Raw genomic sequence first — 20274 nt, forward strand, 5'->3', positions numbered from 1 at the left:
AAAGAGAGTGTAAGGGGGGATTGGTGAAAAAGCAGTGAATGGAAAAGATAAGGAAAGGAATGGGTGAGAGACGAAACAAAAGTGCCAGATACAGTGAGTGCAAGGAAAAAGCGGCCGTGAACGAGAAGAAATGCAGAGAACAGGGAAGAGCAGAAACTGAATTCAAAAGGAAAGTGGAGCAGTGAGGAATTATGAGTATGTCAAAAACTAAAGAAAAATAACATCACAGAAAACGAGTTGGTCAGCTAACGCCTTTCACTGTGCCACAAGCACTAAAGCAAAAATGATGGATTAACTGTTATATTTAGTTGATAGCATCCGTTATATATATATATATATATATATATATATATATATATATATATATATATATATATATATATACACACCAGTGTGGAGTGAACTGACACACCCCAAACTTTTTCATTTAATGATCGGCTGAAGGTCCAAGAGTTGCCAGTTCATATAGGCAAAACCCAGAACGGAGTTTTATCTCAACGTGCGTTCACTCTCATACCCCACAGTAAGTCTAAAGCTTTCACGATAAGATCATGAGCTTATGTAGCTAAAGATAACACGTTAAATGCCATGATTATGCCATTTGTTCTAAACCATGATTGCAGAATACGATTCAAAGAAAATGTGTGTAAATACATACGTGCAGTTCTTCGGCGACTGTAGAAGTTTCTTGTTGTAATCGTCCATAATATTCCACGAGAGGGTGGCTCCCTGACGAGTTCCACCGCGTTCCACCCTATCCACCATAAGCATTTAAGAGTCATGAGACTCGCAGGTAATTTTGCCTTGACTCATACCATCCTAGACAGAAAAGTCTGTATTCTATTTCAGACTGTGACATTAGATTTCTTGTGCTAATTTCTTGCCCCTAATGAATCCATCACTATCAGCTTCATCACGTCCTCCTACAGAGGTTCCTGTCACCATTCTCACTCCACGTTCAAAGACTGTGTGTGTGGGACGGGTATATGGGGATCTCAGGGTCTTCAATCTCCCCGGCAGCAGAGTGTCGTTGACAACTGTCAGGCAGATGCTTGGTAAGCAAGAGAAGTTTCCCGTCTTTCCAGAGAACTTCAATACATCACGTCCAGGCAAACAGACTTTTTTGTTTGTTTGTTTGATATCACAGGCATCAGAGTGCTTTCATCAAAGCCACCCCATATATATATATATATATATATATATATATATATATATATATATATATATATATATATATATATATATATATATATATATATATATTTCAAACCATTCGCCATTTCCCGCATCAGCAAGGTAGCGTTAAGAACAGAGGACTGGGCCTCTGAGGAACATCCTCACCTGGCCCCCTTCTCTGTTCCTTTTTTTTGGAAAATTAAAAAAAAAACAAGAGGGGAGGATTTCCAGCCCCCCCGCTCCCTCCCCTTCTATATATATATATATATATATATATATATATATATATATATATATATATATATATATATGTGTGTGTGTGTGTGTGTGTGTGTGTGTGTATGTGTGTGTATGTGTATGTGTGTGTGTATGTGTTTCTTAACATGTGCAATATTTCATACATCTGCTCTTGGATTAAACACAAGGGTTCATTCGTCGTTATAATGAATTAATCCCTTAACAATGAGGGGAAAAGTACAAAAAACAAAAAAGACTATAATCTAAACCTCTATTGTGATATAGATATACCTGTATAGAATAAAGGGATAAGACTTCCGAGTCTGAAGCAGAAAACAGGGCAATAGCCCGAGCACAGCCTCAAGCGCTGGGGAGGATCCTACATCAGCATTCAGCCCTTGAGCAGTTCCTAAGTATTTCGATCTATCACAGTCGCATTGCAATCCCAACTTGCGATACTTTCCCCGTAGCCACTCAGATGCATCGCGATTTATGGACCTCCTGCAGACTCTCTCTCTCTCTCTCTCTCTCTCTCTCTCTCTCTCTCTCTCTCTCTCTCTCTCTCTCTCTCTCTCTCTTTTTCCATTTTTCTGAAAATCGTGTGCATTTTTCCAACTCAACACATAAGCTCTTATTTCTCATAAACACATAAACTTCGCATCCCGTCCTCCTTAAACCGCTGTTAAATGTCTGTGTGAATGAGGGCATTCGTGCTTAATGGCTTATGAATGTAATGACTTATTTGTACGGTTATGGGGAGAGCCTCGCCTCCAGAAACGTCTGATTATATATCGTAAATTCCTGTTTGAGTATTACTGGGAGAGATCTTTACCCTCGTGTTGCCCCCGTCTCTTAACGGTGTGCGTCTTTATATTCTTATGTATACACACAAAAAGAACGTACGTTTATCCCAGGTACTCATCCATAGTTCAATCCCAAGGGAAGATGAACGGCTGGGTTGGCTTTGGGATGCCTGCCATGCCGAAGACTCGAATTTGGGAAGGCCCGAGCGTGAATCAGCCTCGTGTGTGTGTGTGTGTGTGTGTGTGTGTGTACCTTTACATCTAAGGCCGAGTTAGCGCACACACCGGCACACTGGTAGACACACACAATACCGTGATTTCAGATGACCTGTCAAAGCCTCAATCGATCTCGTTCGAACTCCGAGAGACTTTAAAGGTGTTTGCTTCGCGTCGACAATTTCCAGGAGTTGGAAGTTGCCAAAAAGGCGTCACTCTATGAGTCCCTCTTTCTCATGGCTCTGGCTGGCTCCCATCGTCTCCAGCTCCGCCAGGGACGAGAGAGAGAGAGAGAGAGAGAGAGAGAGAGAGAGAGAGAGAGAGAGAGAGAGAGAGAGAGAGAGAGAGAGAGTCACAGGGGCAGAACATAACAAGTGTGGACTCGAGGCATTCTGGACGCGGCAAGAATTTGAACTCTGTGGGTGAAGGAGAAATTTTGGGAGGAACGACGCTCCTCTTGCTACTCTTTCTTGAAACTGGAATGATTCGATTCCAGGATTGCTGCTGTACTGTTGAGTGTGTGTGTGTGTGTGTGTGTGTGTGTGTGTGTGTGTGTGTGTGTGTGTGTCGCGAGAGTTTGTTCCGCGTAATATGTTATCAGTGCTAAAGATTATTTTTCTTTCTGTTAGATTTATTCTTTCCTCTGTGTATCTCTCTCTCTCTCTCTCTCTCTCTCTCTCTCTCTCTCTCTCTCTCTCTCTCTCTCTCTCTCTATCTCTATCTGTATCTATCTATCTATCTATACCAGGTCGCCCTTGTCGACGGAGTCACCGTTAAGGGCGCTTACTTATATCTCACGATAGGCGGAGCTGATCCGGCACACTGTTTCACGGGAATCGTATGAGAGGCATATGTAAGGCCCTTGAAGGATACCCTGTGAGTGCACGTTGCTCAAGTGTGAGGCAGGGTTAAGATTCTTCTTTCCATAAGGAGGTTGTGGTTACTTATAGACTTATCCGGTGTTGTTGCGAAGGTTTGAGTGCTGAGCAAATTGATGTGGGATTGTACTGGAAGGATGTTTGTTTCAATGTGCAGGTCTGTCGTTCTTAATCATTTTCGGTTGGTGTAACCGTTGGCCTCCTCGTAAGGCATGACGTACCCCACTCTCAGTGGTAACTCTTAGCTTTTTATTAGAAATGTTTATATTCATTGCTCTATCTATAACTCTTGCCTAGATACTGTAACTTTGAGCAGACCTTATGTGCCAAAGCGGTGTTCTGCTTAAACAAAACAGTCCATTGGCATTATACCTTTTTGCTTCTTGAAATGCATCTTACCTACACATTGATGAGGCTCCATGTGCCCCATACGGGGTCTATATACCCCTGGTTGGGAACCACGAGAACTACTATTGCAAGTGTTCAGTGTGTGTGTTTGCTAGGCAGCCGGTGATAGTTATACATGCTCAGTTTTGTGGTGACGTACAACTTTGTTACATTTGCTTCTGAAAGGGCGGGCGACTAGGAAGATGAGGCGCAGTTTAGGGTGCAATTGATGAATGGTTTTGTTGGGGATGCTAAGGGAATCTTGTCCAGTTCTGATGCCGGTGAGAGTTCTATGATCATTTGCTTTATATATCGTGAAAGTGTTGATGTTTGTGAAGTGCTGTAGCACTCGTGCTGTGTCGCATGTAATGCCAACAGGATTTGCTTTGTTGAGCCGGAAGTACTTGTCCATTCAGAGTGAATGAAGGATGCAGGTTGGATTTGTGTCTGACTTGAAGAATGTGGTTGTTGTGTATAAGAGGCGCCTATGGTTTTCGATGCATTTCACATGATACATAGAGAATAGGTGTGAACAAATTTAGCGTTTCTTCGTCGGCTCCTTGCGACATGAGAGACGGCGAACATATACATATACTCGGTAAGATGCTGCATCACATGAGTACTGTGTGGCCGCTGGCGATTCAAGGGTGTGCCGATTTGATAACTGTTTCTTTCCCTGCACCTCGAAGCTTTGGAACTGTATACCCTCTCATGTCTTTTCCTATAACTATGACCAGGCACTTTTTAAGAGACAGGTTTTTCACTTTCTCCAACATTCGTAAATACTCCTCCTCGTCTCTCTCTCTCTCTCTCTCTCTCTCTCTCTCTCTCTCTCTCTCTCTCTCTCTCTCTCTCTCTCTCTCTCTCTCTCTCTCTCTCTCTCTCTCTCTCATTAACTATTTAATATTTCAATGAAGGCCCGGCCTTGATGTGAGCTTTTGTCCGTGACTCGAGCCTCCAGCATGAAAAAAAATATATGTATTCGCATTTTATCATTTTTGCTAACTTTTTCCTACCTTACCCTTCACCATGACTCAAACTACTTGTCTGATTAAACCCTCTTGCACTTTTGACTGGACTGGTCGGGATTTGCCTGGTGCTCAGTTAGGACTGATCGAATGATGTTGGGGCGAACTTCTCTTTCGGGAGTTGGATGTTTCCTTCCCAGACTCTTGCATACTGGAAGAACTTTTCTCATCTCCAGATAGATGCGGCCGGGGCCCCCCATTATGTGTGTAGGTTGTCCGAAGTTCTTAGATTCTCTTCCCCCAATCTCCATCATCTCTGAAGGTATTTTCTACTTATCTTTATGCTGCTATTTTTTTTTTCCTTCTTATGCGAAGATGTGTTTTGTAATTTCGCTGTTAATTATTTACCATTCTAATTATCTAGACATTTATGAAGACGTGGTTTTGCTGGCTATCACTGAGTTGAGCGTAAATGAAGTGTTTATAATAAGAGTGACAGTAGCAACAATCTTGGTGGAAATAGTAATAACTAGTATTAGTGCAGTCGTTCTAGTAGTATAGTAGCAGTACTAGCAATAGCATAACAATAGCAGTATCATTAGTGCTAGTCAACATAGTGGTCAGTAGAGTTACCAGAAACAATGTTAATGTTTTATATAGTTGCAATAGTGATAGTAACAGCACTGATAGCATGAGATAGACTAGTGCTAGTTATAGTGATTTGTGCTAGTAATAGTCACGTTAGCAGAAGTTCTAATAGCAGTAATAAAAAGACACAAAATAAGAGAACTAAGAGAAGCTCTAAGACCTAAAGGAGAGCATCCGTATCAGTTTCAGCTAGCTACTGCGTCCATGATAATCCCAAATAAGGTACCGTAAATATCCCTAATAACATCCCTGATATTCCCTAATGAAGTCCCTAATAACCTATTCAAATGCCCACGACGATCCCAGAACACCGCTTAAAAGAGGAAGCAAATAAAAAAAAAAAGAATCAGTGAGTTTGGGGACATGACCAGCTTTTCTTTGGGTTTCCCATCCTCGTATCATGTGCGGCGGAGGGAAAGAATGCCTCTCTGAAAGACGAAGTCACGGGCTAGCATACAAACTTGTGAGGGTGGAGTGGGGGGAGGGGGATGTTTCCTCTGGCTTATCTACGACCCAAACCATTTCATAACGAAAGAAAGATATTAATTTGGCACTTTGAAGAGACCTTAACAACGACAAGCTTTTTTTTTCAAGAAACCATATATACACATATATATATATATATATATATATATATATATATATATATATATATATATATATACATATATCCCTGGGGATAGGGGAGAAAGAATACTTCCCACGTATTCCCTGCGTGTCGTAGAAGGCGACTAAAAGGGAAGGGAGCGGGGGGCTGGAAATCCTCCCCTCTCGTTTTTTTTTTTTTTTTTTTAATTTTCCAAAAGAAGGAACAGAGAAGAGGTCCAGGTGAGGATATTCCCTCAAAGGCCCAGTCCTCTGTTCTTAACGCTACCTCGCTATCGCGGGAAATAGCGAATAGTATGAAAAAAAAAAAAAAAAAAAAAATATATATATATATATATATATATGTATATATATATATATATATATATATATATATATATATATATATATATATATATATATATATTTTTATATATATTTTTTTTTTTTTTTTTTTTTTTTTTTTTTATACTTTGTCGCTGTCTCCCGCGTTTGCGAGGTAGCGCAAGGAAACAGACGAAAGAAATGGCCCAAACCCCCCCCCCCCCCCCATACACATGTACATACACACGTCCACACACGCAAATATACATACCTACACAGCTTTCCATGGTTTACCCCAGACGCTTCACATGCCTTGATTCACTCCACTGACAGCACGTCAACCCCTGTATACCACATCGCTCCAATTCACTCTATTCCTTGCCCTCCTTACACCCTCCTGCATGTTCAGGCCCCGACCACACAAAATCTTTTTCACTCCATCTTTCCACCTCCAATTTGGTCTCCCTCTTCTCCTCGTTCCCTCCACCTCCGACACATATATCCTCTTGGTCAATCTTTCCTCACTCATTCTCTCCATGTGCCCAAACCATTTCAAAACACCCTCTTCTGCTCTCTCAACCACGCTCTTTTTATTTCCACACATCTCTCTTACCCTTACGTTACTTACTCGATCAAACCACCTCACACCACACATTGTCCTCAAACATCTCATTTCCAGCACATCCATCCTCCTGCGCACAACTCTATCCATAGCCCACGCCTCGCAACCATACAACATTGTTGGAACCACTATTCCTTCAAACATACCCATTTTTGCTTTCCGAGATAATGTTCTCGACTTCCACACATTTTTCAAGGCTCCCAAAATTTTCGCCCCCTCCCCCACCCTATGATCCACTTCCGCTTCCATGGTTCCATCCGCTGACAGATCCACTCCCAGATATCTAAAACACTTCACTTCCTCCAGTTTTTTCTCCATTCAAACTCACCTCCCAATTGACTTGACCCTCAACCCTACTGTACCTAATAACCTTGCTCTTATTCACATTTACTCTTAACTTTCTTCTTCCACACACTTTACCAAACTCAGTCACCAGCTTCTGCAGTTTCTCACATGAATCAGCCACCAGCGCTGTATCATCAGCGAACAACAACTGACTCACTTCCCAAGCTCTCTCATCCCCAACAGACTTCATATTTGCCCCTCTTTCCAGGACTCTTGCATTTACCTCCCTAACAACCCCATCCATAAACAAATTAAACAACCATGGAGACATCACACACCCCTGCCGCAAACCTACATTCACTGAGAACCAATCACTTTCCTCTCTTCCTACACGTACACATGCCTTACATCCTCGATAAAAACTTTTCACTGCTTCTAACAACTTGCCTCCCACACCATATATTCTTAATACCTTCCACAGAGCATCTCTATCAACTCTATCATATGCTTTCTCCAGATCCATAAATGCTACATACAAATCCATTTGCTTTTCTAAGTATTTCTCACATACATTCTTCAAAGCAAACACCTGATCCACACATCCTCTACCACTTCTGAAACCGCACTGCTCTTCCCCAATCTGATGCTCTGTACATGCCTTCACCCTCTCAATCAATACCCTCCCATATAATTTACCAGGAATACTCAACAAACTTATACCTCTGTAATTTGAGCACTCACTCTTATCCCCTTTGCCTTTGTACAATGGCACTATGCACGCATTCCGCCAATCCTCAGGCACCTCACCATGAGTCATACATACATTAAATAACCTTACCAACCAGTCAACAATACAGTCACCCCCTTTTTTAATAAATTCCACTGCAATACCATCCAAACCTGCTGCCTTGCCGGCTTTCATCTTCCGCAAAGCTTTTACTACCTCTTCTCTGTTTACCAAATCATTTTCCCTAACCCTCTCACTTTGCACACCACCTCGACCCAAACACCCTATATCTGCCACTCTGTCATCAGACACATTCAACAAACCTTCAAAATACTCATTCCATCTCCTTCTCACATCACCACTACTTGTTATCACCTCCCCATTTACGCCCTTCACTGAAGTTTCCATTTGCTCCCTTGTCTTACGCACCCTATTTACCTCCTTCCAGAACATCTTTTTATTCTCCCTAAAATTTACTGATAGTCTCTCACCCCAACTCTCATATATATATATATATATATATATATATATATATATATATATATATATATATTCCTATGAGTCCACGGGGAAAATGAAACGCATGTTTACCAAGTGGCGTCCTAGCTTCGTCTCTTCGATGTATATTTTTTTTTTTCAAGAAACCATATATATACATATACATATATATACATATACATATATATATATATATATATATATATATATATATATATATATATATATTCCTATGAGTCCACGGGGAAAATGAAACGCATGTTTACCAAGTGGCGTCCTAGCTTCGTCTCTTCTATGTTATATTTCTCTCTTGTGTCTCCCCTGATGATGTGATTATTACACGAAAGTGCACTTGGGAACCTATCGTGTTTCACTTTCCCCGTGGACTCATAGAAATATCTTGATCACGTGCAAAATTGTGATCCTTTCCAATATATATATATATATATATATATATATATATATATATATATATATATATATATATATATATATATATATATATATATATATTTTCTTACTAAGGTGTTTCAAAAAGATGAATCAATCGTTTACACAAACATTTAAGCTTCATTTTACTATAGAAATTGTACAGATACATGAAATTCACAAATCTAAAAGAAATTTTTTGATTTTTACATATTCAAAAAAATTTCGAATTCTTATAATCTTTTACAACATCATGTAGACGCGATCTTAAACCCCCAATCGTAACTCTTGTGTCGGCACGTGCCTCTGCGGATACCAACATGCAGTGAGAGTCGATAAGGTGATGCATGAAGGCTACACATGACGGGAGTCGTGCCCGCGCGCTTACGCTATGCCATCTTCGGGTCTGCCACTTCCGCGTCGTTCCATCCTGCAATCATCTTGCACCGGGACAACAAATTCTACATAAATCTGTCGTCCTGCAAGCCCTGATGGCGGACCTTTGTGAGAGAACTTTTCAGACTTCCTTTGTTTTGAAATTTGAAGACCTCTATCATTGACGGTACTCTCCTCCAATCACCTATACTCAACCTCTCACACATCATTCAACCCTTTATTCACATGAGTTCGACTACAAACGCGAAGTTACGCAATCATTTCATGTAATCCTATATACATATATATATATATATATATATATATATATATATATATATATATATATATATATATATATATATATATCGTTAACTGCCATGGAGAAGGGGAAACCAATCTCATGTATTGTACAGGGACTGAATCAAGCTCATCTCTCACAATCATCATACACCTTCAAACACATCCACAATGCTATCATGTAGAATTCGCCTATCCCGTTATCCTGCTGTATTTTACCCTCCATCGTTCATCGCTTTTCTCCCCGATCTTCCACACCCTCTCCGGCCCCTAACACCAACCCCACCGTAAATGTCCACATTTTGTACACGAATCGGGTGGAATTATTCCCCAAACCCCCTCCAAAACTATCCCCGGCTACGCCCTTAAAAGCGTGTCTATCGTGGTTTACATCCTTGCTCGATTTCATGTTAATTGTAACACAAGCTGTTAACTTTATTTAGCATTTCACTGGAACGATTAGTTATGGCGGTTGGGCGCGATCCCCGAGCCTTGTTATTGCCTCACCTTAAATAATATGATTACCATTAAATCCAGCAGGTTTATTCGTAATTGCTGGCGCCGTATTGTACGCGATTGTTTCCAAGCTTTACTTGTAATGTAAGGGATGCTGGGGCCCATTTTACTGCCTGCCGTTATTTGGTTATATCTAATCAGCATGACAGCCAAGGATTTGCAAAGCAAACTCTTGTGCTCGGAAATTTTGCGAATTGCTTTTCAAATTCGAGATCACTTGCGTTCGTTTATTCCTGAGACCTTTTTCTTTAGGACGGAATAATGATATATTGCATAATGCCAAATTTCCTATTTCCTCGAGTACGACCCTTTGGGCATAATAGCATAACCTATGACCTAACTCTTGAGGGGTCAAGGCATATGTCTAGGTCATCATCATACCCAAAGATCGCACCGTCGTGTTCAAGGGTCACAACGCCGTGCTCAAAGGTCACGCCGTCGTACTCAAGGAGTTGAACTGGTTTACCCAGGACAGAGGGAAAGTTCAATATAAAAACTGCGAGAAAAGAGTAACTAAAAAAAAGCGAGAAACATTTGGCAACCACTTCGGTATTTTTCTTCGGGTACGAACATCCTGTGAATGATATTTCGTTATTCAACTATATGTTCTAAGTTCTGAAAACTTCTTCCGTGTGGCATATCATATAACATGTATATAACGTGCGTGAGAAAGCTTTCAAAATCTTCAATCTCAATATTATACCAATCTAAGTCATTATAATAGCGTTCGAAGTTACAGTTTTTACATCCAGTAAAAAGCATTTGTATCTGCATGAAAAACTACATTACTGAATTACATAAAGTTGTCGCAAGACAGTGTGATATTCATACTGACATAAAAGTCGTATCCTTACCACTATGGAACGTCCGAAAGAGCCTTCATGCCCCCTAAAAATGTATTTACGAGTTTCATAGGCGGTTCTTTCTCAAAGTCGAGTTCCTCTCATGGTATTCGGCAGGCACGAACACCTCAGTTCCCTCGGCTTGCGAATGAACCCGAGATTGGACGGCATCGAATATAGATACGTACTGAAAATGATCCGGTCATACAGTCTTTTCCATGAAGTATTTATTCGTGGTATCAACATCTCTTGGACAGATGGGGAGGCTGAGGGAAATACAGATAGCAGGAAACAAAGGATAGGGATTCAAAAATGGAGGAGGAAGAGAGAGGAGAGGTGGTAGGTAGGACAACGAGGAAGAGAGATAGAAGGGAGAAAAAGAGCGAGATAGAGAGAGAGAGACATTTCGCCTCATCTACAAAGCCGTGTTTGCCAGACTTAGCCTTGGATCGCCACTAACGTGAAACATGCGACAGAAGTTACACTCTGTCAAACTTAAGAGCTTAACCGAGGATTCCAGTGAAGACTGTAAAGCAAGATAATCCGTAAAGTTTGTAAAGCCAGGTAGTCAGTAGAGTTAATGAAGCGAGGGTTCCAGTGAACATACACCACATGTTCGCTGGCTCAGCCCCGACCACAAACATCGTATATAATGCCAAGAGAAAACAACTTATCTTTCTCAAATGATGCTAGTGGTAACCTCTCAAGATGAATATATATATATATATATATATATATATATATATATATATATATATATATATATATATATATATATATGCCCAACGACACCTGTTCCAGGACGTGCTGCAGCTCCAGGGCTGCGCTATTTTCAGTAGAAGGGAAAAGATGAACTCCTTTGGAGCGAGTTCTTTGACGATTCTGTGCTCCCGATCATACAGCCTCGCCAAAGACTTTCACTCACGGTGTAACGTCATGCAGGCGGAGTCCAAAACACACACACACACACATATATATATATATATATATATATATATATATATATATATATATATATATATATATATATATATATATATATATATATTTTCGTACATATTCTCATTATCCCGCGTTAGGGAGGTAGCGTTCAGAGCAGAGGAGTGAGTCTTAGAGGGTATATCCTCACTTGGCCCACCTCTCCGTTCCTTCTTTTGGAAAATAAACGGGAGAGGAGGATTTCCAGCCCTCCGCTTCCTCCTCTTTCAGTCGCCTTCTACGACACGCAGGGAATACGTGGGAAGTATTCTTTCTCCCTTTTCCCCAGGGATACCCTATCCCCAGGGCTAATATATATATATATATATATATATATATATATATATATATATATATATATATATATATATATATATCATTCCGTGTATGTATAGACAGAGATCGACATACACACGTGTGTACAGACAAGCACGTGTGTAGGGAAGAATAACTGTACATAAAGAGTTTCCTCAACACTCCACAATAAGGACGAGCAGTGAGAGCGCCACGGACGGCAGTCACAGCTGCCGGCATTAGTGGGCTATTATGACCTCTTGAGGAGCTTGGGGCGTCCGTCTTCCTGGAACCCCAAATACCCATTTACCCTCACTTATGGCGACCTGGAAGATGCTACAGGGGAGCGGGGAGATGGGAGACGAAAGAAAAGTCATAAACGGCAAGAGAGAGAGAGAGAGAGAGAGAGAGAGAGAGAGAGAGAGAGAGAGAGAGAGAGAGAGAGAGAGAGATGCTCTACACAAGCAGCTCCACCCCAACCACAGCGAACACGTTCAGTAATCAGAACACTGCATATTAACCCCCAATTTTGAATTTTTGTGCAGAGACAGTTTGTTTAATATCCTCCCTTTTTTTTTGTTACTGCCGCACTGTTTATCGTTGTATTTTTGTCTGCGCATTTTCAGCATCTGGGCACAGATAATTCAGTTAACTAGTGCACATACAAACACAGAAGTATAAGCTTGCACGCACACAAGCAATGACAAAAAACAGAGGTACATGTAGAGGGAGGAATAGAGACGAAAACTGAGAGAGAGGAACGAGAAAGTGAGACGGATTCTATATATAAACAGTTTAAGGCATTTCAAGGCATTTAATTGTACGTATGGAAAAAGAAATTTTCATACCTGTAACGCAAAAGAAATTTGATGTAACTGAAAACTGAACATGCTGAATAAGCTGATGCTGCTGTTTGAGATCAAACCTCCCTACAATCCAGGCGGTGCGGGTCCTGGGCTCTAAGGCGGCCCGCTGGTGGCGAGGGACCTAGCACTGTGCCTAAGGGTTTGGGCTTGTTATCCCACCCGGCGCTCACGAGAGCCAGGCTCCTTCGGAGAAGCCGAGATAGATTCATCAAAATAATTTGATAAATTTTCAGTTTGGTGGGATTTTAGATAACTGAATGTCGTTCCTGATTGTATACACATCTGTAGTGCTTATAACGCCCACTGAAAATGTTTTTTGAATGTCAATATCGCTTGAATTTTTTAGACCCTTTTCCCCCTTAACCCCCACCCAGAGGATGCTAATCTCTACCACACAAGAGCAAGACTTGGTGCATCATGTAAAACGTTCCGGAACATTTATGCTCACTGAAGACACCGTAAGAAAAATACTGGAACGTGTCTCTCTTTAACTGTCCCTTTTAAAAAGTTCCGGAACGTCCCTCTCATTTAACGATCCCCTTCACGAAGTTCTACAACGTTCCTTCCGTTCCTAATGCTCTCCAGAATATGTTCGGTAGCGTCTCGCACGTTCGCGTCAACCCCAGAGGACGTCCTGGAACACCCCTCCCGTTCACGAGACCCTGGAGGATGATCTGGATCGTTCCTCCTCCCCACGACACCCTGGAAGACTTACTAGTTTACTTTCCAGTCTTTTAGCCAGCCGTCCACGTACCCTGACAGGAAAATTCTCGCCTTTTCTTGCGAGGAAGAAATTTTTCAAGAGGCTTTAGGATTGCCGAAGGTGTGATAAAATTGCCGAATCTACCAGTCTGACATTCCAATTACTTGACCATGGAAACCGGCCTCCCCAAACCACCGCCTCCAGCTGCCGGTGGAGTGAGGGAGGTCGTAAGGGGGAGGGGGGAAGCTGGAGGCTTTTCAGAGGGGTTTGAGATTGTGGGTTACGGAGGGAAGGAGGGAGTCGTCCGTGATGGCTTCCAGGATTGTAAGCCAAGGCCTGAAATATGATGCTTTCTCAACAGCCAGTGTGTGTGTGTCTTTGTCATGGGCTTCTTGACGATAAAGCTTATGCAGTTATACACAAAACTTGGAGAAATCGAGAAAGAGAAAGAGAGCCTCTGAAGAAAGTTGTGTTCACTTGGCTTAAAAAATGTGTTCCAGGCTACATCTATTAAGATGGCTGTGCTGGAAGAGGTACTGTTTCAGTCGAATCCTTTGATTCGGCTCAGGTTATCGCTGGGTTCATCTTCGCGAAAAAGAGAGAAAAGATCTCCAATAATCCTAACTTTCTGGATCTGGTTAATTATTGGAAGTTGGGGGTAGCAAGGAGAAGAATGAGAGGGAGATTACTGACATCTAATTCTTACTCGGAACGCCCCTCACTGGCTTACTTCCAGGAGATTCCAGGCACGCTGGATGCCAGGAAGCAGTGAACTGTGACACCCTGTGGAAGGATCGCTCACCTGGGGTCTCCAGGGCGCGACCTGACCGTGACTGAAGGGCGCGTCCTCCTGCCTGATGGAGCAATTAGGAAACTACTCCTCCCTCCGTCAGACCAACGACGTGTCAGGGATCACCAAACTAGTTCTCCACAATCTCGTTCAGCTCTCCCTCCTCCCAAGACCCCTCCTTGACCAGCCAGGCTCTCTCATGGGTTTTCCCCTCTACTACTACAGTTACTGCTAATATTACCGAGAACTAGGAGCATCTTCGGTCTCCTGTGCTCCCTCGTATTGTCCTGGATCCCTGGCAATAACCAAGGCATAATGTTTAAGACCAGAATGGCTGTATCTGTTGTGGCAGCATGTTTGGGAGTAGCGACGGTCAGATAAGTATTTGTTTTTATAGCTTCAATTTCAGTTATGAAGAACTTCCCACTTGAAGTGCTTACTGTCAGTTTTGATGTGTCCATTTATTACTAGTTCAAAGAACAACAAGAGTTGACAGAAGAATGCTGCTGCTGAGGCAGTTATATATGCTGGATTAATAAGGTCTTCCGTGGTATCACAGGAAATAACACTGGTGATGTTGCCGTGGTAGATGATGTACTTTCAGCATTTGGATCAGCACATAACAGTCTCTCCACATTGTGGTATACGGCCTGAAATAATGGTCGTGGTCGAGAGGAGTGTCTTGTTGTAGTGTTCATCGTAGAAGGTATACTTGAAGAACATGAATTTGCATTTACGTTGTTAGTAATAGGCAGAAACATGGTAAGCAGTTGTAATAGCAATAGTAGTAGTAGTAGCAGCAGTATGAAGGGCGACAGCAGTGGGAATAACTTCAGTAATATTCAATTCACTTGGAGCATCAGTCAAGTGTACAGTGAGAGTCGTATACGAGTTATAATGGAGGAACACTTTGCACAACGGTATGACCATCTAGAACATTGCTATGACCTTGTAGCACAACAGTACAACCGACCCTTGAGCACGACCGTACGACCTTTGGGTTCGATTACCCGGCCTTTGACATGGATATGGTTAAAGGCTAGGCCATCATTCCCATAGGACGTACAGTCGTACTCAACTATCATAAAGTGGTGTTGAAGAGCTGTGTACCGTCCTCCTCAAAGGTTGTCACGTCGTGTTCAAGAGGCGACCGTACCATCCTGCTCAAGGGGGTTAAGGAAGACGGCCATGGGAGAGAGACACGCTCCTTAACCCTAGCCAAGGTGGGCAAGGGATGAACCTTATTCATCCCCACATCTATGATGTGACGAGGAAAGCGGGACGAACTTTGTGGCAAAAAAAAAAAAAAAAAGGAAAGACACAAAGAGTTCTCATAACCTTGTTTCTATAAAAATAGTCCTTCGCCTTGAGGTAAGATTCTACAGGTAATTCTCCTAATCCCCTCCTCTCCCCTCCCCCCTGCATCTCCTTTGTCCCCCTTACCCGCCGACCTTCCCTACCCCCCACCACCACCCACCCCCACCTACCCTCGGAAAAAATGGGGGAAAAAAAGATCCATAGATAATCAATCACGGGTCGCTAATTAATCTTTTGTTCCAACCTTTCTCACCCAAAGACGTAGCCCGGAGAGAGAGAGAGAGAGAGAGAGAGAGAGAGAGAGAGAGAGAGAGAGAGAGAGAGAGAGAGGAAAAAAGGGGGGAAACACATAAGAAAGTGAGGTAAAGAGTTCCCTCACCCAGCGCCCTCAGACCAGACGGCTTCACATTATTTATATACATCAAACTGTATACAAGACTTTTACACTGTGGAGGAGAGAGAATAGTGAGCTACCTTTACAAGAAGACGGTATTTCGCACACGGTGAGGCTACGCAGGTGTTTCTTAAAAGACGGGAAACAAAAGGAGTGAAAATAAATGGGTGATTATTTTTTTCCCATTTGTTTCTAGTCTTGAACAGGTGTGTGTGTGTGTGTGTGTTTTAAGTGTGTGTGTGTGTGTGTGTATGTGTGTGTATGTGTGTGTGTGTGTATGTGTGTGTGTGTGTGTGTGTGTGTGTGTGTGTGTGTGTGTGTGTGTTTTAAGTGTGTGTTGTGTGTGTGTGTTTTAAGTGTGTGTGTGTGTGTGTGTTTTAAGTGAGTGTGTGTGTGTGTGTGTGTGTGTGTGTGTGTGTGTGTGTGTGTGTGTGTGTGTGTGTGTGTGTGTGTGCGTGTGTGTGTGTGTGTGTGTGTCAATACCTTTTTGTAATTACGTGTTTGTTCTGTATGGAGTGGGAGTTCTACGCCCGCGAGGCCCTATGTTTTAAAACATATTTTCTATCATAGAACTTTTTTAAACTTGTGTGCCCTTCACATTTTCATCATTGAGCTTATTCCATTCCACTTTGGAAATACTTCTATACATCTTCTCCAAAGGAGTTCCTTGCTCTATTTTCTGTTCTAAGTGGTTGCTCTGTATCCATGCAGTAGACAACCTGCGTAAAGTTCAAACACCCACCCACATCCACACACACAACACACACAACACACACACACAACACACATCCACACACACACACACACACGCACACACACACACACACACACACACACACACACTTGGTACCCATCTGTTCTCAAAGTCTTTTCCGAAGTGATGCGTTTCATTACGCGTAGGAAGAGCGAGTGACAAGGGCAGTCAGGGGCTCTTTTGTCCCGCAGGGTTAAAAATACAGCAGGCTACGTTCTGGTTAGGTTAGGTTTGCCGGGAGGTGAAGAGAGAGAGAGAGAGAGAGAGAGAGAGACCCAAGGTCCAACCAAGCGAGGTGGTCTGGCCTCAAACACCACTGAAAAAGACGCAGTCCATTTAAAACCAGTAGCAGAAAAGGGGTTGCTTACCAAAGCCCCTGCCGCCCATCTGCCATTAAAATCTGATTACTTACATCAAAATATAAACAAAATGCATAATTGAGAAGACATCGAGAAACTCTACATTTTCACTGCAAAACTTGGGATACGAGTTGAACTACTCATAATCATGCGGCAACAACACAAACATGGGATAAATCTGTCTGAAAACACAAGTTTGAGGAAATTTGAGGAAATTCTTAATTCTAGTTGTCGTCATCACACCGGTTCGTGATCTGGGACACCAGAGGAGCTTATAAAAAGGCATGACCCAGTGACTATCCCTGCCAAATTTGCTTGAAATTTGGACCAATGGTTTTAGAGAAGACTAAAATTTGAGATGGATTTTTGACAAAATTAAGCCACACTTCCAGGATCATCACAAAATCGACAGAACCATAAACTAAACCAAAAATCATACCATGCATTGCTTGAACGACTCCCGGTTCTCTAACGAATTTTGAAAAGCGAACACATTCAGCCACACAACAAAGAAGTTGTGGCTAATGGAAGAAGCCACTGTATTTTCAGTGACAGCTGTGGTTTTCGATAAGATCGGAATGTGAAAAAGTGAACTAACCGAATATCTTTAGTTAAACCCGCTATCTTAGTTAATGGAGGGAAGGGGAGGGGAGGGGAGGATCAACTCGATGATAATTTTTGTAAAGACACCAACGAGCCAAGTATGGGTTAGATCGGTCCGGTGGTTTAGTATAGAGAAGACTCAAAGTGTGGGAAGTTACCGGAAGGACGACGAACAACGGACGACCACCGACGCTAATGAATGACGAAAAGCTCGCGTGGCTTCTGGTCAGGTAAGCTGAAGAAGAAAATAAACAGACAAACAGACAGAAAGTCAGACAGTGAGAGAGAGAGAGAGAGAGAGAGAGAGAGAGAGAGAGAGAGAGAGAGAGAGAGAGAGAGAGTGAGAGAATTTTAAACATAATGATTAAGTGAATAGCAAGATAAATAGATATACTCTGAAGAAATAGATGAAACATCATAGTATTGAAAGCAAGAAAAAAGAAATATAGAAACAAAAAAAAAAAAACAGGGATCGAGCGTGTTGAGTCGAGCGGGATCGAGTCATTTCTCATTTTTTCTCGGACGGGAGACAAAAAAAAACTATCACCTTGACAGCAACAGCACCATTAAGCTTGGAAGAAACCTCTCTCTCTCTCTCTCTCTCTCTCTCTCTCTCTCTCTCTCTCTCTCTCTCTCTCTCTCTCATGGTAGACAGCCAGCCACCGGGGAGGTGTTAGAAGTACTACCCAGCCGCTTGTCACGCGCTGTCTGCTGTTATAAACTCCTCGGGCAAGCCGGTTAGAGCCCATGAGCATGGTCGGCAACGACCTGTATCTCATGCTCAGGGAGTCGTACACCGTCCTGCTCTAGTGGTCGTCCCTTCCTACTCAAGGGGTCGTCCCGTCCTGCTCAAGGGGTTGTCCCGTCCTGCTCAAGGGGTTGTCCCGTCCTGCTCAAGGGGTCGTCCCGTCCTGCTCAGGGATCTAAATAATACTTAAATTTCAGGAACAATAACTGTTTTCAAATTTCATATTTCTTTTATTTTCAAATATGTACAATGATGGTTTAATCGTCCATAGTGGCGTAAGGTGATGAAGTGCGAGAGGCCAGAGTACAGCTGTGCGTGGTTCTGTTCAGTTGAATATTTTATTTTCTTTCCTTCTCGTTTCTGAATCCCAAGTTTTTCTTTGCTTACGTTACTTTATTCCATGTTTTTCTTTGCTCACTTTACCTTATCTCATGTTTTTCTTTGCTATTGTTACCTCATCCCATGTGTTTTTTTGCTTACGTTACTTTATTCCATGTTTTTCTTTGCTTACGTTACCTTATTCCATGTTTTTCTTTGCGTACGTTACCTTATCCCATGTTTTTCTTTGCTTACGTTACCTTATCCCATGTTTTTCTTTGCTTACGTTACCTTATCCCATGTTTTTCTTTGCTTACGTTACCTTATCCCAAGTTTTTCTTTGATTACGTCACCTTATCCATGTTATTTTTTGTTTTGCATTATCTAACTCCCCATATATTTCTTTGTTTTATATCATCTAACCACATACTTTTCTTTACACTATCTACCTCCACATTCCTCTTTGCTTTCCACTGTCCAACCCATATTTTTCTTTGTTTTACGTTCCCTAACCTCATATTTTTCTTTGCTTAACGCTTTCTAACCCCATATACATCCTTCAAAAGCACTTTTCATTACTTTTTTATTCATTTATCTATTGATATTCGCCGGATGAAAACACTCCACTCCTAGAGAACACCTGTTTACGCAAGCACCTGCCACGTTAATCATATGCATCCACCTGTGTGGGACAAATACATATATTTACAAAACCAGGACGCGAAAAACACATGTGGACGTCAACACATCAGGAGGGGCGGCACGCTACCGGGTACTCACTCGCTTTTCTTCCACCGCACCCACAAGGAGGACGTAAATACGAGAATTTGATCAGGTTCTTCGATTGAATCTTGGGCTGTAAATGGAAGTGGCTGGCTGGCTGGCTGCCTCGCCCAGGAACATCCTCGATGCAGGGGAGAAAAATAACTTCGATAAAACAGCTTAGCGACTCTCGGTCGTGTTTTGGTCTGCCTGAAGGGTAATATTTCACGGTTTTGCAGAAATTGTACGACTGGTAAAAATGGAAAGATATATCCGAGAGACTAAGCGCATTTAAGCTTATCTATTTGATGCATATATGTATTCGTATGCGTGTGTGTATATATATATATATATATATATATATATATATATATATATATATATATATATATATATATATATATATATATATATATATTTCTTTTCTTTCTTTTAAACTATTCGCCATTTCCCGCGTTAGCGAGGTAGCGTTAAGAACAGAGGGCTGGGCCTTTTTTGGAATATCCTCACCTGGCCCCCTCTGTTCCTTCTTTTGAAAAAAACAAAAAAAAAACAAAGGGGAGGATTTCCAG

This window comes from Panulirus ornatus, chromosome 13, assembly GCF_036320965.1.
Source record: "Panulirus ornatus isolate Po-2019 chromosome 13, ASM3632096v1, whole genome shotgun sequence".
NCBI lineage: Eukaryota > Metazoa > Arthropoda > Malacostraca > Decapoda > Palinuridae > Panulirus > Panulirus ornatus.